At 69.6% G+C, this 19,384-nt stretch overlaps 22 non-coding genes across 22 annotated transcripts; 10 read left to right on the top strand and 12 right to left on the bottom strand.

Annotated features, from left to right (window-relative positions):
* The first annotated feature begins 497 nt into the window (after window positions 1-497).
* On the top strand, window positions 498-580 carry Trnal-cag (transfer RNA leucine (anticodon CAG)). Its single transcript has one exon. It is a non-coding gene; the product is annotated as a tRNA-Leu (tRNA).
* Window positions 581-1,436: 856 nt separating this feature from the next.
* Trnag-gcc (transfer RNA glycine (anticodon GCC)) lies at window positions 1,437-1,507 on the top strand. Its single transcript has one exon. It is a non-coding gene; the product is annotated as a tRNA-Gly (tRNA).
* Window positions 1,508-3,128: 1,621 nt separating this feature from the next.
* Window positions 3,129-3,200, bottom strand: Trnae-cuc (transfer RNA glutamic acid (anticodon CUC)). Its single transcript has one exon. It is a non-coding gene; the product is annotated as a tRNA-Glu (tRNA).
* Window positions 3,201-3,559: 359 nt separating this feature from the next.
* Trnag-ucc (transfer RNA glycine (anticodon UCC)) lies at window positions 3,560-3,631 on the bottom strand. The gene has a single exon. It is a non-coding gene; the product is annotated as a tRNA-Gly (tRNA).
* A 479-nt stretch (window positions 3,632-4,110) lies between these two features.
* Window positions 4,111-4,182, bottom strand: Trnad-guc (transfer RNA aspartic acid (anticodon GUC)). Its single transcript has one exon. It is a non-coding gene; the product is annotated as a tRNA-Asp (tRNA).
* A 523-nt stretch (window positions 4,183-4,705) lies between these two features.
* Window positions 4,706-4,788, top strand: Trnal-cag (transfer RNA leucine (anticodon CAG)). The gene has a single exon. It is a non-coding gene; the product is annotated as a tRNA-Leu (tRNA).
* Window positions 4,789-5,644: 856 nt separating this feature from the next.
* Window positions 5,645-5,715, top strand: Trnag-gcc (transfer RNA glycine (anticodon GCC)). The gene has a single exon. It is a non-coding gene; the product is annotated as a tRNA-Gly (tRNA).
* Window positions 5,716-7,340: 1,625 nt separating this feature from the next.
* On the bottom strand, window positions 7,341-7,412 carry Trnae-cuc (transfer RNA glutamic acid (anticodon CUC)). The gene has a single exon. It is a non-coding gene; the product is annotated as a tRNA-Glu (tRNA).
* Window positions 7,413-7,771: 359 nt separating this feature from the next.
* Trnag-ucc (transfer RNA glycine (anticodon UCC)) lies at window positions 7,772-7,843 on the bottom strand. The gene has a single exon. It is a non-coding gene; the product is annotated as a tRNA-Gly (tRNA).
* Window positions 7,844-8,304: 461 nt separating this feature from the next.
* Trnad-guc (transfer RNA aspartic acid (anticodon GUC)) lies at window positions 8,305-8,376 on the bottom strand. The gene has a single exon. It is a non-coding gene; the product is annotated as a tRNA-Asp (tRNA).
* Window positions 8,377-8,899: 523 nt separating this feature from the next.
* On the top strand, window positions 8,900-8,982 carry Trnal-cag (transfer RNA leucine (anticodon CAG)). The gene has a single exon. It is a non-coding gene; the product is annotated as a tRNA-Leu (tRNA).
* Window positions 8,983-9,838: 856 nt separating this feature from the next.
* Window positions 9,839-9,909, top strand: Trnag-gcc (transfer RNA glycine (anticodon GCC)). The gene has a single exon. It is a non-coding gene; the product is annotated as a tRNA-Gly (tRNA).
* Window positions 9,910-11,532: 1,623 nt separating this feature from the next.
* Window positions 11,533-11,604, bottom strand: Trnae-cuc (transfer RNA glutamic acid (anticodon CUC)). The gene has a single exon. It is a non-coding gene; the product is annotated as a tRNA-Glu (tRNA).
* A 359-nt stretch (window positions 11,605-11,963) lies between these two features.
* On the bottom strand, window positions 11,964-12,035 carry Trnag-ucc (transfer RNA glycine (anticodon UCC)). The gene has a single exon. It is a non-coding gene; the product is annotated as a tRNA-Gly (tRNA).
* A 482-nt stretch (window positions 12,036-12,517) lies between these two features.
* On the bottom strand, window positions 12,518-12,589 carry Trnad-guc (transfer RNA aspartic acid (anticodon GUC)). The gene has a single exon. It is a non-coding gene; the product is annotated as a tRNA-Asp (tRNA).
* A 523-nt stretch (window positions 12,590-13,112) lies between these two features.
* On the top strand, window positions 13,113-13,195 carry Trnal-cag (transfer RNA leucine (anticodon CAG)). Its single transcript has one exon. It is a non-coding gene; the product is annotated as a tRNA-Leu (tRNA).
* Window positions 13,196-14,051: 856 nt separating this feature from the next.
* On the top strand, window positions 14,052-14,122 carry Trnag-gcc (transfer RNA glycine (anticodon GCC)). Its single transcript has one exon. It is a non-coding gene; the product is annotated as a tRNA-Gly (tRNA).
* A 1,626-nt stretch (window positions 14,123-15,748) lies between these two features.
* Trnae-cuc (transfer RNA glutamic acid (anticodon CUC)) lies at window positions 15,749-15,820 on the bottom strand. Its single transcript has one exon. It is a non-coding gene; the product is annotated as a tRNA-Glu (tRNA).
* A 359-nt stretch (window positions 15,821-16,179) lies between these two features.
* On the bottom strand, window positions 16,180-16,251 carry Trnag-ucc (transfer RNA glycine (anticodon UCC)). Its single transcript has one exon. It is a non-coding gene; the product is annotated as a tRNA-Gly (tRNA).
* Window positions 16,252-16,718: 467 nt separating this feature from the next.
* Window positions 16,719-16,790, bottom strand: Trnad-guc (transfer RNA aspartic acid (anticodon GUC)). The gene has a single exon. It is a non-coding gene; the product is annotated as a tRNA-Asp (tRNA).
* Window positions 16,791-17,313: 523 nt separating this feature from the next.
* Trnal-cag (transfer RNA leucine (anticodon CAG)) lies at window positions 17,314-17,396 on the top strand. The gene has a single exon. It is a non-coding gene; the product is annotated as a tRNA-Leu (tRNA).
* An 856-nt stretch (window positions 17,397-18,252) lies between these two features.
* Trnag-gcc (transfer RNA glycine (anticodon GCC)) lies at window positions 18,253-18,323 on the top strand. Its single transcript has one exon. It is a non-coding gene; the product is annotated as a tRNA-Gly (tRNA).
* The last annotated feature ends 1,061 nt before the right edge of the window (window positions 18,324-19,384 follow it).

The raw sequence follows: 19,384 nt of genomic DNA on the forward strand, positions 1-19,384 counted from the left end.
GTCCCCTCTCCGACGCCTAGCCCGGCCCCCTTGCCCCTGCCGGTCCACCGCCGGACGCCACGGAGGCACCCTCAAGGAGTTCCACACCACCTGGCCTTGGCCCTGGCCCTGGCCCTCGCCTTAGCCCACGCCCTGGCCCGGTGCCTGGTGCCCGGAGAACGACCCTGTGCGCTCTGCCGGCTTCCCACTGCGCGGGCATCCCAGTGTCGGTGTAAGCAGCGGGGGCCAGGGAGCTAGCGAGCACGGCGGCCGACAGGAGGAGGAGCACGATGCGCCGGGTGGGCTCCTGCCAGCACAGACGGTTAGTGGTACCTGACCGGGCTCGGTGGGGGATGCGACCGCACCGATGCGCGGACTTGGCTCTCTCCCGGCCCGCCAGGCCCGTCCGTCCAGCGCGCGCGCCGACCGCCGGGCACGGCGCACCACCGAGCCAGCCAAGGACACCTGCGCCAACGCCGGGTCCCAGCCAGGCGAGCCGCCACGCGCTCAGGCCCGCCGTCAGGATGGCCGAGCGGTCTAAGGCGCTGCGTTCAGGTCGCAGTCTCCCCTGGAGGCGTGGGTTCGAATCCCACTCCTGACAGGCCCACCTTTTGGCTGCCGCGCGGGCCCTTTCCAGATCCCTCCCGTGGGCAAAATCCGCCCCTGGGTCCCCGCCCGCCCGTCGCCTATCTCTCTCGGCCCTGCAGAGGACCCCGTTCCCTTCGTGCCAGACTGTGGCATCCAGGCCCCTTCACTCCAGGGCCTTTCCAAACCACCCACGCCTGCCGGCCACTCCACAACACAGCAGTTCAGAGGTAGAGGCCTCTGATCGCCACGCACCGTGGGGTCACCGGGCCTGGCAAGACAGCCCAGCCCCCGGGACCATGGCCCTCGTGAGTGGCGGGGAGACAACCCTAGAACCGGATCCCCACCGGTGATGGCCGAGGAGCCCCGGCCACGGCCCTACCTGGGCGCGGCCACGAACCCCACGTGGGCAGCGGCTGCCTAAGGCCTGCCCACCACGTCGGTGCTGGTCGGGGCCCGCCTCACCCGACCGGGGCCCGGCCCCTGCGACCGGGACTTTGGGGGTGGACGGAGGCAGCCACCGAGCCACAGGTCCCCTGGCCTGATTGGGGTTCCCGTGAGGGCAAAGCCTGGACCGGCTCCTGGCTTCTTCAGGCGGCAGCGGACAAGGCGGTCTGGGGGGCCTGGGCTGGCCCGGCAGGTGCAGGGATCCGGAGCTTCGCGCCAGCGCCGCGCGGGGGGCACACGCACGCACGCACACACCCCGCCGGCGGCCGCGGCCGCATCCCCGGGGCCCCGGCAGGATGCCTGGAGCCTCTCCTTTAGGAACGGCCCATCCAGCCCCCAACCCTCCGTCCCGGTCCCAAGCAGCAGCTCCTCACCGGACGCGGTGACCACTGTCGGGCGGTTGCGTGGAGGCGCCTGCCATCGGTGCATGGGTGGTTCAGTGGTAGAATTCTCGCCTGCCACGCGGGAGGCCCGGGTTCGATTCCCGGCCCATGCAGCACTCGGTCCCCTTTTGGTCCCGCAGCCCCGACGTCTAGGCCGCCGCTGTACACACCTCCCTGAGCCCGGACCCCACAGCCTGCGCTGCGCGCTCGCTCTGCCCTCGGGCGCCGCGGCGGCCGCTCCGGTGCCTCTCTGACCCTTCGTCCCGTGCAGGCCCCCTTCGCCCACCACCGTGCCAGACACCAGACTTCTCGGTGCTTCTCTCTCCCTTGCCGACTAGGGGACCCGTCCTCCTCGAGGGAAGTCGGGCCAGCCCGCAGATTGGTGCCCTTTGCCTGGGCTTCCCCTTGGAAGCCAAGCAAAGTTCCAGCTGCTACAGCACTGACTGAAAAGCCCTGACGCTGGCTTTACGCACGGCCCACACAACGTGTCCCGAGCCGCGCTGGGCAGAGAAGGGATCAAGAGCTGGGTGGATGGACCTGCGGCCGGGCAGGAGTGGGAAACTTGCCAGTCCAACCTAGTGTGTGTGTGGTGGTGGGCGTTCTCTGTTTGCTCCGGAGCCCTTGAGACGGAGGGGGGGGGAGGGGGAAGGGGGACGCGGGACTCCTTTCACACCCAGGGTCGGCTACAAGTCTATCCCGAAACCCGTGAGTCGCCACCGGCTTCGGCCCGCCTGGCCCAAGGCGGTGGCCCGCCGCCGGCCTCCGCCGCTCTCTGCTCTGGCTCGCCGGGCCTCTCCGGATTCCTTTTCACGCCTGTCACTCCGGGGCAGCCTGACCCGGGTGTGGGCTCCCACCTGCTCTGCCGGCATCCCGGCCAAAGCCGCGGACACAGCTGGAGCGCAGACCCCAGTGGCGGCCGACCCGGTCGGAGGAGATCCCCCAGGACGGGGAGCAGTGATGTGTCAGGCGCCAGGCTTGGCCTCGCCCAAGCAGCTCTGAGGAGGAATCCAGAACCTCTCCGGGGCCAGACACAAGAGCCAGCGAGTGGGTTCCCAAACCCGGCTCCTTTCGCCGGCCATGAGCGCCCCCAGTCACTGCCTGAGCACACGGGGCAGCAACAGAGAGGGTTTGTCACTAGGGGGCCCAGGCGCACGAAGGAGCCGGGGGAAGACTCGAGTCTCGAGTCTCAGGTGCGCCCCCACCAGGATCGGGGAGTTAGTTCTGGGGATGCGCTCACGTTCAAAGCTGATTGCGGGCTCGCCGCAGAGCAGGAGACTCAGCAGGCGCGAGGCCTAGAGGGTTTCTGGAGCAACTAAGATCACCGGCTGTCGGAGCACGGCGTGCACCCGAGCGCGCGCTCGTGTGTGTGTGTGTGTGTGTGTGTGTGTGTGCGTGTGCGCGCGCGCGTGCGCGCACGCGCGTGTGCGCGTTCAGACTCCAGCGTAGGTGTGTCTTTGGGTGCTGGTGGTGGTGGTGCTGCTGGTCGTGGTGTACCCCCTGGCGGCCAGGGCCAGGAAGAACTGTCGCAAGCGGGCGACGGGCAAGGACGAGGGGAGAAAGTGAAAAGGCATAAACGTTGGGAGGGCTCAGAGTGGCAAGGATCAGTGAAGCTGGACGCCGCGTGTGGCGGGGGTCCATAAGGGTCGGCCTTCGGGACACGGATAGTGTTGTGAGCGAGCGGACCAAAGGCCTTGGCCAAAAGGGGAGAGAGAGGAGGAAGAAGAAAAGAAAGCCTTCCCTGACCGGGAATCGAACCCGGGCCGCGGCGGTGAGAGCGCCGAATCCTAACCACTAGACCACCAGGGAGCGTGGGGCTGCCTTCACCCCGCGCGTGCCATCTGGGGCCAGCGCCTCGGTCCCAAGGGCCGGGCGCTACCCGGGCACCTGGCGCGGTCCCCGTGGGTGTCCGTGGCTTCACATGGCAACCTGGTGCAGCCGCCCGCCACCGGCTGCCCCTTGATGCTCGGGGGCACCCTCAAAAGAATGCAATGCGCTCCTCCTTCCACCCCTCACCTCGCCCGGCCCAGCCTCGCCTGGGCTCCTTCCCCGCGTCCGCCCACCACCAGGAGGACGCGCGCACCCACAGGCATGCTACCTCCCACCGAGCCCGCCCTGCCAGAGCCAGGTCGGCCCGAGGCCCCGGCCTCGTCAAAAGGTCGACTCGCTGCGTTGGCCGGGAATCGAACCCGGGTCAACTGCTTGGAAGGCAGCTATGCTCACCACTATACCACCAACGCCACCCGGCCCAGAGAGCCTCTCCGCGCTGGCCCCGGGCTGCCGAGCGGCGCCCCGACGTCGTCGTGCCACCGCCGCCTCGTCTCCCGGCGAGGCCCTGAACCAGCGCTGAGGGGCGAGGCCTCGGCCGGCCGGCTCAGGGTCTTCTCCCCTCCAGCGACCCAGCCCGTGCACTTTGGCAGGGAACCCCTTTCCACACGCACTCGGGGCGCGGCCGTTGGTCTGTGGCGACAGAAGCTCCGGGCGAGGAGGAAGGCACGGATGCCTGGGGATGGGGATGGGGTGTAGACGGGGGACCGTGAGGACGGTGTGCCAGGTTCCAAGTGGCATCCTGCGCCCAACTGGAGAGCAGGGGGCGCCGAGGGCCGGCGGCGGCACGCAGAGCTAGAGGCCGGGGCGCAGTTGCGGCGGCGACCACCACCACCACCACCACCACCACCACCACCACCACCACCACCACCACCAAAAAGAGGGCGACTGCCTCCCCGTCGGGGAATCGAACCCCGGTCTCCCGCGTGACAGGCGGGGATACTCACCACTATACTAACGAGGACGGCGGCACCCGCCGTCGTGGCGCCGGTCCCCTCTCCGACGCCTAGCCCGGCCCCCTTGCCCCTGCCGGTCCACCGCCGGACGCCACGGAGGCACCCTCAAGGAGTTCCACACCACCTGGCCTTGGCCCTGGCCCTGGCCCTCGCCTTAGCCCACGCCCTGGCCCGGTGCCTGGTGCCCAGAGAACGACCCTGTGCGCTCTGCCGGCTTCCCACTGCGCGGGCATCCCAGTGTCGGTGTAAGCAGCGGGGGCCAGGGAGCTAGCGAGCACGGCGGCCGACAGGAGGAGGAGCACGATGCGCCGGGTGGGCTCCTGCCAGCACAGACGGTTAGTGGTACCTGGCCGGGCTCGGTGGGGGATGCGACCGCACCGATGCGCGGACTTGGCTCTCTCCCGGCCCGCCAGGCCCGTCCGTCCAGCGCGCGCGCCGACCGCCGGGCACGGCGCACCACCGAGCCAGCCAAGGACACCTGCGCCAACGCCGGGTCCCAGCCAGGCGAGCCGCCACGCGCTCAGGCCCGCCGTCAGGATGGCCGAGCGGTCTAAGGCGCTGCGTTCAGGTCGCAGTCTCCCCTGGAGGCGTGGGTTCGAATCCCACTCCTGACAGGCCCACCTTTTGGCTGCCGCGCGGGCCCTTTCCAGATCCCTCCCGTGGGCAAAATCCGCCCCTGGGCCCCCGCCCGCCCGTCGCCTATCTCTCTCGGCCCTGCAGAGGACCCCGTTCCCTTCGTGCCAGACTGTGGCATCCAGGCCCCTTCACTCCAGGGCCTTTCCAAACCACCCACGCCTGCCGGCCACTCCACAACACAGCAGTTCAGAGGTAGAGGCCTCTGATCGCCACGCACCGTGGGGTCACCGGGCCTGGCAAGACAGCCCAGCCCCCGGGACCATGGCCCTCGTGAGTGGCGGGGAGACAACCCTAGAACCGGATCCCCACCGGTGATGGCCGAGGAGCCCCGGCCACGGCCCTACCTGGGCGCGGCCACGAACCCCACGTGGGCAGCGGCTGCCTAAGGCCTGCCCACCACGTCGGTGCTGGTCGGGGCCCGCCTCACCCGACCGGGGCCCGGCCCCTGCGACCGGGACTTTGGGGGTGGACGGAGGCAGCCACCGAGCCACAGGTCCCCTGGCCTGATTGGGGTTCCCGTGAGGGCAAAGCCTGGACCGGCTCCTGGCTTCTTCAGGCGGCAGCGGACAAGGCGGTCTGGGGGGCCTGGGCTGGCCCGGCAGGTGCAGGGATCCGGAGCTTCGCGCCAGCGCCGCGCGGGGGGCACACGCACGCACGCACACACCCCGCCGGCGGCCGCGGCCGCATCCCCGGGGCCCCGGCAGGATGCCTGGAGCCTCTCCTTTAGGAACGGCCCATCCAGCCCCCAACCCTCCGTCCCGGTCCCAAGCAGCAGCTCCTCACCGGACGCGGTGACCACTGTCGGGCGGTTGCGTGGAGGCGCCTGCCATCGGTGCATGGGTGGTTCAGTGGTAGAATTCTCGCCTGCCACGCGGGAGGCCCGGGTTCGATTCCCGGCCCATGCAGCACTCGGTCCCCTTTTGGTCCCGCAGCCCCGACGTCTAGGCCGCCGCTGTACACACCTCCCTGAGCCCGGACCCCACAGCCTGCGCTGCGCGCTCGCTCTGCCCTCGGGCGCCGCGGCGGCCGCTCCGGTGCCTCTCTGACCCTTCGTCCCGTGCAGGCCCCCTTCGCCCACCACCGTGCCAGACACCAGACTTCTCGGTGCTTCTCTCTCCCTTGCCGACTAGGGGACCCGTCCTCCTCGAGGGAAGTCGGGCCAGCCCGCAGATTGGTGCCCTTTGCCTGGGCTTCCCCTTGGAAGCCAAGCAAAGTTCCAGCTGCTACAGCACTGACTGAAAAGCCCTGACGCTGGCTTTACGCACGGCCCACACAACGTGTCCCGAGCCGCGCTGGGCAGAGAAGGGATCAAGAGCTGGGTGGATGGACCTGCGGCCGGGCAGGAGTGGGAAACTTGCCAGTCCAACCTAGTGTGTGTGTGGTGGTGGGCGTTCTCTGTTTGCTCCGGAGCCCTTGAGACGGAGGGGGGGGGAGGGGGTAGGGGGCCGCGGGACTCCTTTCACACCCAGGGTCGGCTACAAGTCTATCCCGAAACCCGTGAGTCGCCACCGGCTTCGGCCCGCCTGGCCCAAGGCGGTGGCCCGCCGCCGGCCTCCGCCGCTCTCTGCTCTGGCTCGCCGGGCCTCTCCGGATTCCTTTTCACGCCTGTCACTCCGGGGCAGCCTGACCCGGGTGTGGGCTCCCACCTGCTCTGCCGGCATCCCGGCCAAAGCCGCGGACACAGCTGGAGCGCAGACCCCAGTGGCGGCCGACCCGGTCGGAGGAGATCCCCCAGGACGGGGAGCAGTGATGTGTCAGGCGCCAGGCTTGGCCTCGCCCAAGCAGCTCTGAGGAGGAATCCAGAACCTCTCCGGGGCCAGACACAAGAGCCAGCGAGTGGGTTCCCAAACCCGGCTCCTTTCGCCGGCCATGAGCGCCCCCAGTCACTGCCTGAGCACACGGGGCAGCAACAGAGAGGGTTTGTCACTAGGGGGCCCAGGCGCACGAAGGAGCCGGGGGAAGACTCGAGTCTCGAGTCTCAGGTGCGCCCCCACCAGGATCGGGGAGTTAGTTCTGGGGATGCGCTCACGTTCAAAGCTGATTGCGGGCTCGCCGCAGAGCAGGAGACTCAGCAGGCGCGAGGCCTAGAGGGTTTCTGGAGCAACTAAGATCACCGGCTGTCGGAGCACGGCGTGCACCCGAGCGCGCGCTCGTGTGTGTGTGTGTGTGTGTGTGTGTGTGTGTGTGCGTGTGCGCGCGCGCGTGCGCGCACGCGCGTGTGCGCGTTCAGACTCCAGCGTAGGTGTGTCTTTGGGTGCTGGTGGTGGTGGTGCTGCTGGTCGTGGTGTACCCCCTGGCGGCCAGGGCCAGGAAGAACTGTCGCAAGCGGGCGACGGGCAAGGACGAGGGGAGAAAGTGAAAAGGCATAAACGTTGGGAGGGCTCAGAGTGGCAAGGATCAGTGAAGCTGGACGCCGCGTGTGGCGGGGGTCCATAAGGGTCGGCCTTCGGGACACGGATAGTGTTGTGAGCGAGCGGACCAAAGGCCTTGGCCAAAAGGGGAGAGAGAGGAGGAAGAAGAAAAGAAAGCCTTCCCTGACCGGGAATCGAACCCGGGCCGCGGCGGTGAGAGCGCCGAATCCTAACCACTAGACCACCAGGGAGCGTGGGGCTGCCTTCACCCCGCGCGTGCCATCTGGGGCCAGCGCCTCGGTCCCAAGGGCCGGGCGCTACCCGGGCACCTGGCGCGGTCCCCGTGGGTGTCCGTGGCTTCACATGGCAACCTGGTGCAGCCGCCCGCCACCGGCTGCCCCTTGATGCTCGGGGGCACCCTCAAAAGAATGCAATGCGCTCCTCCTTCCACCCCTCACCTCGCCCGGCCCAGCCTCGCCTGGGCTCCTTCCCCGCGTCCGCCCACCACCAGGAGGACGCGCGCACCCACAGGCATGCTACCTCCCACCGAGCCCGCCCTGCCAGAGCCAGGTCGGCCCGAGGCCCCGGCCTCGTCAAAAGGTCGACTCGCTGCGTTGGCCGGGAATCGAACCCGGGTCAACTGCTTGGAAGGCAGCTATGCTCACCACTATACCACCAACGCCACCCGGCCCAGAGAGCCTCTCCGCGCTGGCCCCGGGCTGCCGAGCGGCGCCCCGACGTCGCCGTGCCACCGCCGCCTCGTCTCCCGGCGAGGCCCTGAACCAGCGCTGCGGGGCGAGGCCTCGGCCGGCCGGCTCAGGGTCTTCTCCCCTCCAGCGACCCAGCCCGTGCACTTTGGCAGGGAACCCCTTTCCACACGCACTCGGGGCGCGGCCGTTGGTCTGTGGCGACAGAAGCTCCGGGCGAGGAGGAAGGCACGGATGCCTGGGGATGGGGATGGGGTGTAGACGGGGGACCGTGAGGACGGTGTGCCAGGTTCCAAGTGGCATCCTGCGCCCAACTGGAGAGCAGGGGGCGCCGAGGGCCGGCGGCGGCACGCAGAGCTAGAGGCCGGGGCGCAGTTGCGGCGGCGACCACCACCACCACCACCACCACCACCACCACCAAAAAGAGGGCGACTGCCTCCCCGTCGGGGAATCGAACCCCGGTCTCCCGCGTGACAGGCGGGGATACTCACCACTATACTAACGAGGACGGCGGCACCCGCCGTCGTGGCGCCGGTCCCCTCTCCGACGCCTAGCCCGGCCCCCTTGCCCCTGCCGGTCCACCGCCGGACGCCACGGAGGCACCCTCAAGGAGTTCCACACCACCTGGCCTTGGCCCTGGCCCTGGCCCTCGCCTTAGCCCACGCCCTGGCCCGGTGCCTGGTGCCCGGAGAACGACCCTGTGCGCTCTGCCGGCTTCCCACTGCGCGGGCATCCCAGTGTCGGTGTAAGCAGCGGGGGCCAGGGAGCTAGCGAGCACGGCGGCCGACAGGAGGAGGAGCACGATGCGCCGGGTGGGCTCCTGCCAGCACAGACGGTTAGTGGTACCTGGCCGGGCTCGGTGGGGGATGCGACCGCACCGATGCGCGGACTTGGCTCTCTCCCGGCCCGCCAGGCCCGTCCGTCCAGCGCGCGCGCCGACCGCCGGGCACGGCGCACCACCGAGCCAGCCAAGGACACCTGCGCCAACGCCGGGTCCCAGCCAGGCGAGCCGCCACGCGCTCAGGCCCGCCGTCAGGATGGCCGAGCGGTCTAAGGCGCTGCGTTCAGGTCGCAGTCTCCCCTGGAGGCGTGGGTTCGAATCCCACTCCTGACAGGCCCACCTTTTGGCTGCCGCGCGGGCCCTTTCCAGATCCCTCCCGTGGGCAAAATCCGCCCCTGGGCCCCCGCCCGCCCGTCGCCTATCTCTCTCGGCCCTGCAGAGGACCCCGTTCCCTTCGTGCCAGACTGTGGCATCCAGGCCCCTTCACTCCAGGGCCTTTCCAAACCACCCACGCCTGCCGGCCACTCCACAACACAGCAGTTCAGAGGTAGAGGCCTCTGATCGCCACGCACCGTGGGGTCACCGGGCCTGGCAAGACAGCCCAGCCCCCGGGACCATGGCCCTCGTGAGTGGCGGGGAGACAACCCTAGAACCGGATCCCCACCGGTGATGGCCGAGGAGCCCCGGCCACGGCCCTACCTGGGCGCGGCCACGAACCCCACGTGGGCAGCGGCTGCCTAAGGCCTGCCCACCACGTCGGTGCTGGTCGGGGCCCGCCTCACCCGACCGGGGCCCGGCCCCTGCGACCGGGACTTTGGGGGTGGACGGAGGCAGCCACCGAGCCACAGGTCCCCTGGCCTGATTGGGGTTCCCGTGAGGGCAAAGCCTGGACCGGCTCCTGGCTTCTTCAGGCGGCAGCGGACAAGGCGGTCTGGGGGGCCTGGGCTGGCCCGGCAGGTGCAGGGATCCGGAGCTTCGCGCCAGCGCCGCGCGGGGGGCACACGCACGCACGCACACACCCCGCCGGCGGCCGCGGCCGCATCCCCGGGGCCCCGGCAGGATGCCTGGAGCCTCTCCTTTAGGAACGGCCCATCCAGCCCCCAACCCTCCGTCCCGGTCCCAAGCAGCAGCTCCTCACCGGACGCGGTGACCACTGTCGGGCGGTTGCGTGGAGGCGCCTGCCATCGGTGCATGGGTGGTTCAGTGGTAGAATTCTCGCCTGCCACGCGGGAGGCCCGGGTTCGATTCCCGGCCCATGCAGCACTCGGTCCCCTTTTGGTCCCGCAGCCCCGACGTCTAGGCCGCCGCTGTACACACCTCCCTGAGCCCGGACCCCACAGCCTGCGCTGCGCGCTCGCTCTGCCCTCGGGCGCCGCGGCGGCCGCTCCGGTGCCTCTCTGACCCTTCGTCCCGTGCAGGCCCCCTTCGCCCACCACCGTGCCAGACACCAGACTTCTCGGTGCTTCTCTCTCCCTTGCCGACTAGGGGACCCGTCCTCCTCGAGGGAAGTCGGGCCAGCCCGCAGATTGGTGCCCTTTGCCTGGGCTTCCCCTTGGAAGCCAAGCAAAGTTCCAGCTGCTACAGCACTGACTGAAAAGCCCTGACGCTGGCTTTACGCACGGCCCACACAACGTGTCCCGAGCCGCGCTGGGCAGAGAAGGGATCAAGAGCTGGGTGGATGGACCTGCGGCCGGGCAGGAGTGGGAAACTTGCCAGTCCAACCTAGTGTGTGTGTGGTGGTGGGCGTTCTCTGTTTGCTCCGGAGCCCTTGAGACGGAGGGGGGGGGGGAGGGGGTAGGGGGCCGCGGGACTCCTTTCACACCCAGGGTCGGCTACAAGTCTATCCCGAAACCCGTGAGTCGCCACCGGCTTCGGCCCGCCTGGCCCAAGGCGGTGGCCCGCCGCCGGCCTCCGCCGCTCTCTGCTCTGGCTCGCCGGGCCTCTCCGGATTCCTTTTCACGCCTGTCACTCCGGGGCAGCCTGACCCGGGTGTGGGCTCCCACCTGCTCTGCCGGCATCCCGGCCAAAGCCGCGGACACAGCTGGAGCGCAGACCCCAGTGGCGGCCGACCCGGTCGGAGGAGATCCCCCAGGACGGGGAGCAGTGATGTGTCAGGCGCCAGGCTTGGCCTCGCCCAAGCAGCTCTGAGGAGGAATCCAGAACCTCTCCGGGGCCAGACACAAGAGCCAGCGAGTGGGTTCCCAAACCCGGCTCCTTTCGCCGGCCATGAGCGCCCCCAGTCACTGCCTGAGCACACGGGGCAGCAACAGAGAGGGTTTGTCACTAGGGGGCCCAGGCGCACGAAGGAGCCGGGGGAAGACTCGAGTCTCGAGTCTCAGGTGCGCCCCCACCAGGATCGGGGAGTTAGTTCTGGGGATGCGCTCACGTTCAAAGCTGATTGCGGGCTCGCCGCAGAGCAGGAGACTCAGCAGGCGCGAGGCCTAGAGGGTTTCTGGAGCAACTAAGATCACCGGCTGTCGGAGCACGGCGTGCACCCGAGCGCGCGCTCGTGTGTGTGTGTGTGTGTGTGTGTGTGTGTGCGTGTGCGCGCGCGCGTGCGCGCACGCGCGTGTGCGCGTTCAGACTCCAGCGTAGGTGTGTCTTTGGGTGCTGGTGGTGGTGGTGCTGCTGGTCGTGGTGTACCCCCTGGCGGCCAGGGCCAGGAAGAACTGTCGCAAGCGGGCGACGGGCAAGGACGAGGGGAGAAAGTGAAAAGGCATAAACGTTGGGAGGGCTCAGAGTGGCAAGGATCAGTGAAGCTGGACGCCGCGTGTGGCGGGGGTCCATAAGGGTCGGCCTTCGGGACACGGATAGTGTTGTGAGCGAGCGGACCAAAGGCCTTGGCCAAAAGGGGAGAGAGAGGAGGAAGAAGAAAAGAAAGCCTTCCCTGACCGGGAATCGAACCCGGGCCGCGGCGGTGAGAGCGCCGAATCCTAACCACTAGACCACCAGGGAGCGTGGGGATGCCTTCACCCCGCGCGTGCCATCTGGGGCCAGCGCCTCGGTCCCAAGGGCCGGGCGCTACCCGGGCACCTGGCGCGGTCCCCGTGGGTGTCCGTGGCTTCACATGGCAACCTGGTGCAGCCGCCCGCCACCGGCTGCCCCTTGATGCTCGGGGGCACCCTCAAAAGAATGCAATGCGCTCCTCCTTCCACCCCTCACCTCGCCCGGCCCAGCCTCGCCTGGGCTCCTTCCCCGCGTCCGCCCACCACCAGGAGGACGCGCGCACCCACAGGCATGCTACCTCCCACCGAGCCCGCCCTGCCAGAGCCAGGTCGGCCCGAGGCCCCGGCCTCGTCAAAAGGTCGACTCGCTGCGTTGGCCGGGAATCGAACCCGGGTCAACTGCTTGGAAGGCAGCTATGCTCACCACTATACCACCAACGCCACCCGGCCCAGAGAGCCTCTCCGCGCTGGCCCCGGGCTGCCGAGCGGCGCCCCGACGTCGTCGTGCCACCGCCGCCTCGTCTCCCGGCGAGGCCCTGAACCAGCGCTGCGGGGCGAGGCCTCGGCCGGCCGGCTCAGGGTCTTCTCCCCTCCAGCGACCCAGCCCGTGCACTTTGGCAGGGAACCCCTTTCCACACGCACTCGGGGCGCGGCCGTTGGTCTGTGGCGACAGAAGCTCCGGGCGAGGAGGAAGGCACGGATGCCTGGGGATGGGGATGGGGTGTAGACGGGGGACCGTGAGGACGGTGTGCCAGGTTCCAAGTGGCATCCTGCGCCCAACTGGAGAGCAGGGGGCGCCGAGGGCCGGCGGCGGCACGCAGAGCTAGAGGCCGGGGCGCAGTTGCGGCGGCGACCACCACCACCACCACCACCACCACCACCACCACCACCACCACCACCACCACCAAAAAGAGGGTGACTGCCTCCCCGTCGGGGAATCGAACCCCGGTCTCCCGCGTGACAGGCGGGGATACTCACCACTATACTAACGAGGACGGCGGCACCCGCCGTCGTGGCGCCGGTCCCCTCTCCGACGCCTAGCCCGGCCCCCTTGCCCCTGCCGGTCCACCGCCGGACGCCACGGAGGCACCCTCAAGGAGTTCCACACCACCTGGCCTTGGCCCTGGCCCTGGCCCTCGCCTTAGCCCACGCCCTGGCCCGGTGCCTGGTGCCCGGAGAACGACCCTGTGCGCTCTGCCGGCTTCCCACTGCGCGGGCATCCCAGTGTCGGTGTAAGCAGCGGGGGCCAGGGAGCTAGCGAGCACGGCGGCCGACAGGAGGAGGAGCACGATGCGCCGGGTGGGCTCCTGCCAGCACAGACGGTTAGTGGTACCTGGCCGGGCTCGGTGGGGGATGCGACCGCACCGATGCGCGGACTTGGCTCTCTCCCGGCCCGCCAGGCCCGTCCGTCCAGCGCGCGCGCCGACCGCCGGGCACGGCGCACCACCGAGCCAGCCAAGGACACCTGCGCCAACGCCAGGTCCCAGCCAGGCGAGCCGCCACGCGCTCAGGCCCGCCGTCAGGATGGCCGAGCGGTCTAAGGCGCTGCGTTCAGGTCGCAGTCTCCCCTGGAGGCGTGGGTTCGAATCCCACTCCTGACAGGCCCACCTTTTGGCTGCCGCGCGGGCCCTTTCCAGATCCCTCCCGTGGGCAAAATCCGCCCCTGGGCCCCCGCCCGCCCGTCGCCTATCTCTCTCGGCCCTGCAGAGGACCCCGTTCCCTTCGTGCCAGACTGTGGCATCCAGGCCCCTTCACTCCAGGGCCTTTCCAAACCACCCACGCCTGCCGGCCACTCCACAACACAGCAGTTCAGAGGTAGAGGCCTCTGATCGCCACGCACCGTGGGGTCACCGGGCCTGGCAAGACAGCCCAGCCCCCGGGACCATGGCCCTCGTGAGTGGCGGGGAGACAACCCTAGAACCGGATCCCCACCGGTGATGGCCGAGGAGCCCCGGCCACGGCCCTACCTGGGCGCGGCCACGAACCCCACGTGGGCAGCGGCTGCCTAAGGCCTGCCCACCACGTCGGTGCTGGTCGGGGCCCGCCTCACCCGACCGGGGCCCGGCCCCTGCGACCGGGACTTTGGGGGTGGACGGAGGCAGCCACCGAGCCACAGGTCCCCTGGCCTGATTGGGGTTCCCGTGAGGGCAAAGCCTGGACCGGCTCCTGGCTTCTTCAGGCGGCAGCGGACAAGGCGGTCTGGGGGGCCTGGGCTGGCCCGGCAGGTGCAGGGATCCGGAGCTTCGCGCCAGCGCCGCGCGGGGGGCACACGCACGCACGCACACACCCCGCCGGCGGCCGGGGCCGCATCCCCGGGGCCCCGGCAGGATGCCTGGAGCCTCTCCTTTAGGAACGGCCCATCCAGCCCCCAACCCTCCGTCCCGGTCCCAAGCAGCAGCTCCTCACCGGACGCGGTGACCACTGTCGGGCGGTTGCGTGGAGGCGCCTGCCATCGGTGCATGGGTGGTTCAGTGGTAGAATTCTCGCCTGCCACGCGGGAGGCCCGGGTTCGATTCCCGGCCCATGCAGCACTCGGTCCCCTTTTGGTCCCGCAGCCCCGACGTCTAGGCCGCCGCTGTACACACCTCCCTGAGCCCGGACCCCACAGCCTGCGCTGCGCGCTCGCTCTGCCCTCGGGCGCCGCGGCGGCCGCTCCGGTGCCTCTCTGACCCTTCGTCCCGTGCAGGCCCCCTTCGCCCACCACCGTGCCAGACACCAGACTTCTCGGTGCTTCTCTCTCCCTTGCCGACTAGGGGACCCGTCCTCCTCGAGGGAAGTCGGGCCAGCCCGCAGATTGGTGCCCTTTGCCTGGGCTTCCCCTTGGAAGCCAAGCAAAGTTCCAGCTGCTACAGCACTGACTGAAAAGCCCTGACGCTGGCTTTACGCACGGCCCACACAACGTGTCCCGAGCCGCGCTGGGCAGAGAAGGGATCAAGAGCTGGGTGGATGGACCTGCGGCCGGGCAGGAGTGGGAAACTTGCCAGTCCAACCTAGTGTGTGTGTGGTGGTGGGCGTTCTCTGTTTGCTCCGGAGCCCTTGAGACGGAGGGGGGGGGGAGGGGGTAGGGGGCCGCGGGACTCCTTTCACACCCAGGGTCGGCTACAAGTCTATCCCGAAACCCGTGAGTCGCCACCGGCTTCGGCCCGCCTGGCCCAAGGCGGTGGCCCGCCGCCGGCCTCCGCCGCTCTCTGCTCTGGCTCGCCGGGCCTCTCCGGATTCCTTTTCACGCCTGTCACTCCGGGGCAGCCTGACCCGGGTGTGGGCTCCCACCTGCTCTGCCGGCATCCCGGCCAAAGCCGCGGACACAGCTGGAGCGCAGACCCCAGTGGCGGCCGACCCGGTCGGAGGAGATCCCCCAGGACGGGGAGCAGTGATGTGTCAGGCGCCAGGCTTGGCCTCGCCCAAGCAGCTCTGAGGAGGAATCCAGAACCTCTCCGGGGCCAGACACAAGAGCCAGCGAGTGGGTTCCCAAACCCGGCTCCTTTCGCCGGCCATGAGCGCCCCCAGTCACTGCCTGAGCACACGGGGCAGCAACAGAGAGGGTTTGTCACTAGGGGGCCCAGGCGCACGAAGGAGCCGGGGGAAGACTCGAGTCTCGAGTCTCAGGTGCGCCCCCACCAGGATCGGGGAGTTAGTTCTGGGGATGCGCTCACGTTCAAAGCTGATTGCGGGCTCGCCGCAGAGCAGGAGACTCAGCAGGCGCGAGGCCTAGATGGTTTCTGGAGCAACTAAGATCACCGGCTGTCGGAGCACGGCGTGCACCCGAGCGCGCGCTCGTGTGTGTGTGTGTGTGTGTGTGTGTGTGTGTGTGCGTGTGCGCGCGCGCGTGCGCGCATGCGCGTGTGCGCGTTCAGACTCCAGCGTAGGTGTGTCTTTGGGTGCTGGTGGTGGTGGTGCTGCTGGTCGTGGTGTACCCCCTGGCGGCCAGGGCCAGGAAGAACTGTCGCAAGCGGGCGACGGGCAAGGACGAGGGGAGAAAGTGAAAAGGCATAAACGTTGGGAGGGCTCAGAGTGGCAAGGATCAGTGAAGCTGGACGCCGCGTGTGGCGGGGGTCCATAAGGGTCGGCCTTCGGGACACGGATAGTGTTGTGAGCGAGCGGACCAAAGGCCTTGGCCAAAAGGGGAGAGAGAGGAGGAAGAAGAAAAGAAAGCCTTCCCTGACCGGGAATCGAACCCGGGCCGCGGCGGTGAGAGCGCCGAATCCTAACCACTAGACCACCAGGGAGCGTGGGGCTGCCTTCACCCCGCGCGTGCCATCTGGGGCCAGCGCCTCGGTCCCAAGGGCCGGGCGCTACCCGGGCACCTGGCGCGGTCCCCGTGGGTGTCCGTGGCTTCACATGGCAACCTGGTGCAGCCGCCCGCCACCGGCTGCCCCTTGATGCTCGGGGGCACCCTCAAAAGAATGCAATGCGCTCCTCCTTCCACCCCTCACCTCGCCCGGCCCAGCCTCGCCTGGGCTCCTTCCCCGCGTCCGCCCACCACCAGGAGGACGCGCGCACCCACAGGCATGCTACCTCCCACCGAGCCCGCCCTGCCAGAGCCAGGTCGGCCCGAGGCCCCGGCCTCGTCAAAAGGTCGACTCGCTGCGTTGGCCGGGAATCGAACCCGGGTCAACTGCTTGGAAGGCAGCTATGCTCACCACTATACCACCAACGCCACCCGGCCCAGAGAGCCTCTCCGCGCTGGCCCCGGGCTGCCGAGCGGCGCCCCGACGTCGTCGTGCCACCGCCGCCTCGTCTCCCGGCGAGGCCCTGAACCAGCGCTGCGGGGCGAGGCCTCGGCCGGCCGGCTCAGGGTCTTCTCCCCTCCAGCGACCCAGCCCGTGCACTTTGGCAGGGAACCCCTTTCCACACGCACTCGGGGCGCGGCCGTTGGTCTGTGGCGACAGAAGCTCCGGGCGAGGAGGAAGGCACGGATGCCTGGGGATGGGGATGGGGTGTAGACGGGGGACCGTGAGGACGGTGTGCCAGGTTCCAAGTGGCATCCTGCGCCCAACTGGAGAGCAGGGGGCGCCGAGGGCCGGTGGCGGCACGCAGAGCTAGAGGCCGGGGCGCAGTTGCGGCGGCGACCACCACCACCACCACCACCACCACCACCACCACCACCAAAAAGAGGGCGACTGCCTCCCCGTCGGGGAATCGAACCCCGGTCTCCCGCGTGACAGGCGGGGATACTCACCACTATACTAACGAGGACGGCGGCACCCGCCGTCGTGGCGCCGGTCCCCTCTCCGACGCCTAGCCCGGCCCCCTTGCCCCTGCCGGTCCACCGCCGGACGCCACGGAGGCACCCTCAAGGAGTTCCACACCACCTGGCCTTGGCCCTGGCCCTGGCCCTCGCCTTAGCCCACGCCCTGGCCCGGTGCCTGGTGCCCGGAGAACGACCCTGTGCGCTCTGCCGGCTTCCCACTGCGCGGGCATCCCAGTGTCGGTGTAAGCAGCGGGGGCCAGGGAGCTAGCGAGCACGGCGGCCGACAGGAGGAGGAGCACGATGCGCCGGGTGGGCTCCTGCCAGCACAGACGGTTAGTGGTACCTGGCCGGGCTCGGTGGGGGATGCGACCGCACCGATGCGCGGACTTGGCTCTCTCCCGGCCCGCCAGGCCCGTCCGTCCAGCGCGCGCGCCGACCGCCGGGCACGGCGCACCACCGAGCCAGCCAAGGACACCTGCGCCAACGCCGGGTCCCAGCCAGGCGAGCCGCCACGCGCTCAGGCCCGCCGTCAGGATGGCCGAGCGGTCTAAGGCGCTGCGTTCAGGTCGCAGTCTCCCCTGGAGGCGTGGGTTCGAATCCCACTCCTGACAGGCCCACCTTTTGGCTGCCGCGCGGGCCCTTTCCAGATCCCTCCCGTGGGCAAAATCCGCCCCTGGGCCCCCGCCCGCCCGTCGCCTATCTCTCTCGGCCCTGCAGAGGACCCCGTTCCCTTCGTGCCAGACTGTGGCATCCAGGCCCCTTCACTCCAGGGCCTTTCCAAACCACCCACGCCTGCCGGCCACTCCACAACACAGCAGTTCAGAGGTAGAGGCCTCTGATCGCCACGCACCGTGGGGTCACCGGGCCTGGCAAGACAGCCCAGCCCCCGGGACCATGGCCCTCGTGAGTGGCGGGGAGACAACCCTAGAACCGGATCCCCACCGGTGATGGCCGAGGAGCCCCGGCCACGGCCCTACCTGGGCGCGGCCACGAACCCCACGTGGGCAGCGGCTGCCTAAGGCCTGCCCACCACGTCGGTGCTGGTCGGGGCCCGCCTCACCCGACCGGGGCCCGGCCCCTGCGACCGGGACTTTGGGGGTGGACGGAGGCAGCCACCGAGCCACAGGTCCCCTGGCCTGATTGGGGTTCCCGTGAGGGCAAAGCCTGGACCGGCTCCTGGCTTCTTCAGGCGGCAGCGGACAAGGCGGTCTGGGGGGCCTGGGCTGGCCCGGCAGGTGCAGGGATCCGGAGCTTCGCGCCAGCGCCGCGCGGGGGGCACACGCACGCACGCACACACCCCGCCGGCGGCCGCGGCCGCATCCCCGGGGCCCCGGCAGGATGCCTGGAGCCTCTCCTTTAGGAACGGCCCATCCAGCCCCCAACCCTCCGTCCCGGTCCCAAGCAGCAGCTCCTCACCGGACGCGGTGACCACTGTCGGGCGGTTGCGTGGAGGCACCTGCCATCGGTGCATGGGTGGTTCAGTGGTAGAATTCTCGCCTGCCACGCGGGAGGCCCGGGTTCGATTCCCGGCCCATGCAGCACTCGGTCCCCTTTTGGTCCCGCAGCCCCGACGTCTAGGCCGCCGCTGTACACACCTCCCTGAGCCCGGACCCCACAGCCTGCGCTGCGCGCTCGCTCTGCCCTCGGGCGCCGCGGCGGCCGCTCCGGTGCCTCTCTGACCCTTCGTCCCGTGCAGGCCCCCTTCGCCCACCACCGTGCCAGACACCAGACTTCTCGGTGCTTCTCTCTCCCTTGCCGACTAGGGGACCCGTCCTCCTCGAGGGAAGTCGGGCCAGCCCGCAGATTGGTGCCCTTTGCCTGGGCTTCCCCTTGGAAGCCAAGCAAAGTTCCAGCTGCTACAGCACTGACTGAAAAGCCCTGACGCTGGCTTTACGCACGGCCCACACAACGTGTCCCGAGCCGCGCTGGGCAGAGAAGGGATCAAGAGCTGGGTGGATGGACCTGCGGCCGGGCAGGAGTGGGAAACTTGCCAGTCCAACCTAGTGTGTGTGTGGTGGTGGGCGTTCTCTGTTTGCTCCGGAGCCCTTGAGACGGAGGGGGGGGGAGGGGGTAGGGGGCCGCGGGACTCCTTTCACACCCAGGGTCGGCTACAAGTCTATCCCGAAACCCGTGAGTCGCCACCGGCTTCGGCCCGCCTGGCCCAAGGCGGTGGCCCGCCGCCGGCCTCCGCCGCTCTCTGCTCTGGCTCGCCGGGCCTCTCCGGATTCCTTTTCACGCCTGTCACTCCGGGGCAGCCTGACCCGGGTGTGGGCTCCCACCTGCTCTGCCGGCATCCCGGCCAAAGCCGCGGACACAGCTGGAGCGCAGACCCCAGTGGCGGCCGACCCGGTCGGAGGAGATCCCCCAGGACGGGGAGCAGTGATGTGTCAGGCGCCAGGCTTGGCCTCGCCCAAGCAGCTCTGAGGAGGAATCCAGAACCTCTCCGGGGCCAGACACAAGAGCCAGCGAGTGGGTTCCCAAACCCGGCTCCTTTCGCCGGCCATGAGCGCCCCCAGTCACTGCCTGAGCACACGGGGCAGCAATAGAGAGGGTTTGTCACTAGGGGGCCCAGGCGCACGAAGGAGCCGGGGGAAGACTC

This window comes from Ictidomys tridecemlineatus, chromosome 11 (assembly GCF_052094955.1).
Source record: "Ictidomys tridecemlineatus isolate mIctTri1 chromosome 11, mIctTri1.hap1, whole genome shotgun sequence".
NCBI lineage: Eukaryota > Metazoa > Chordata > Mammalia > Rodentia > Sciuridae > Ictidomys > Ictidomys tridecemlineatus.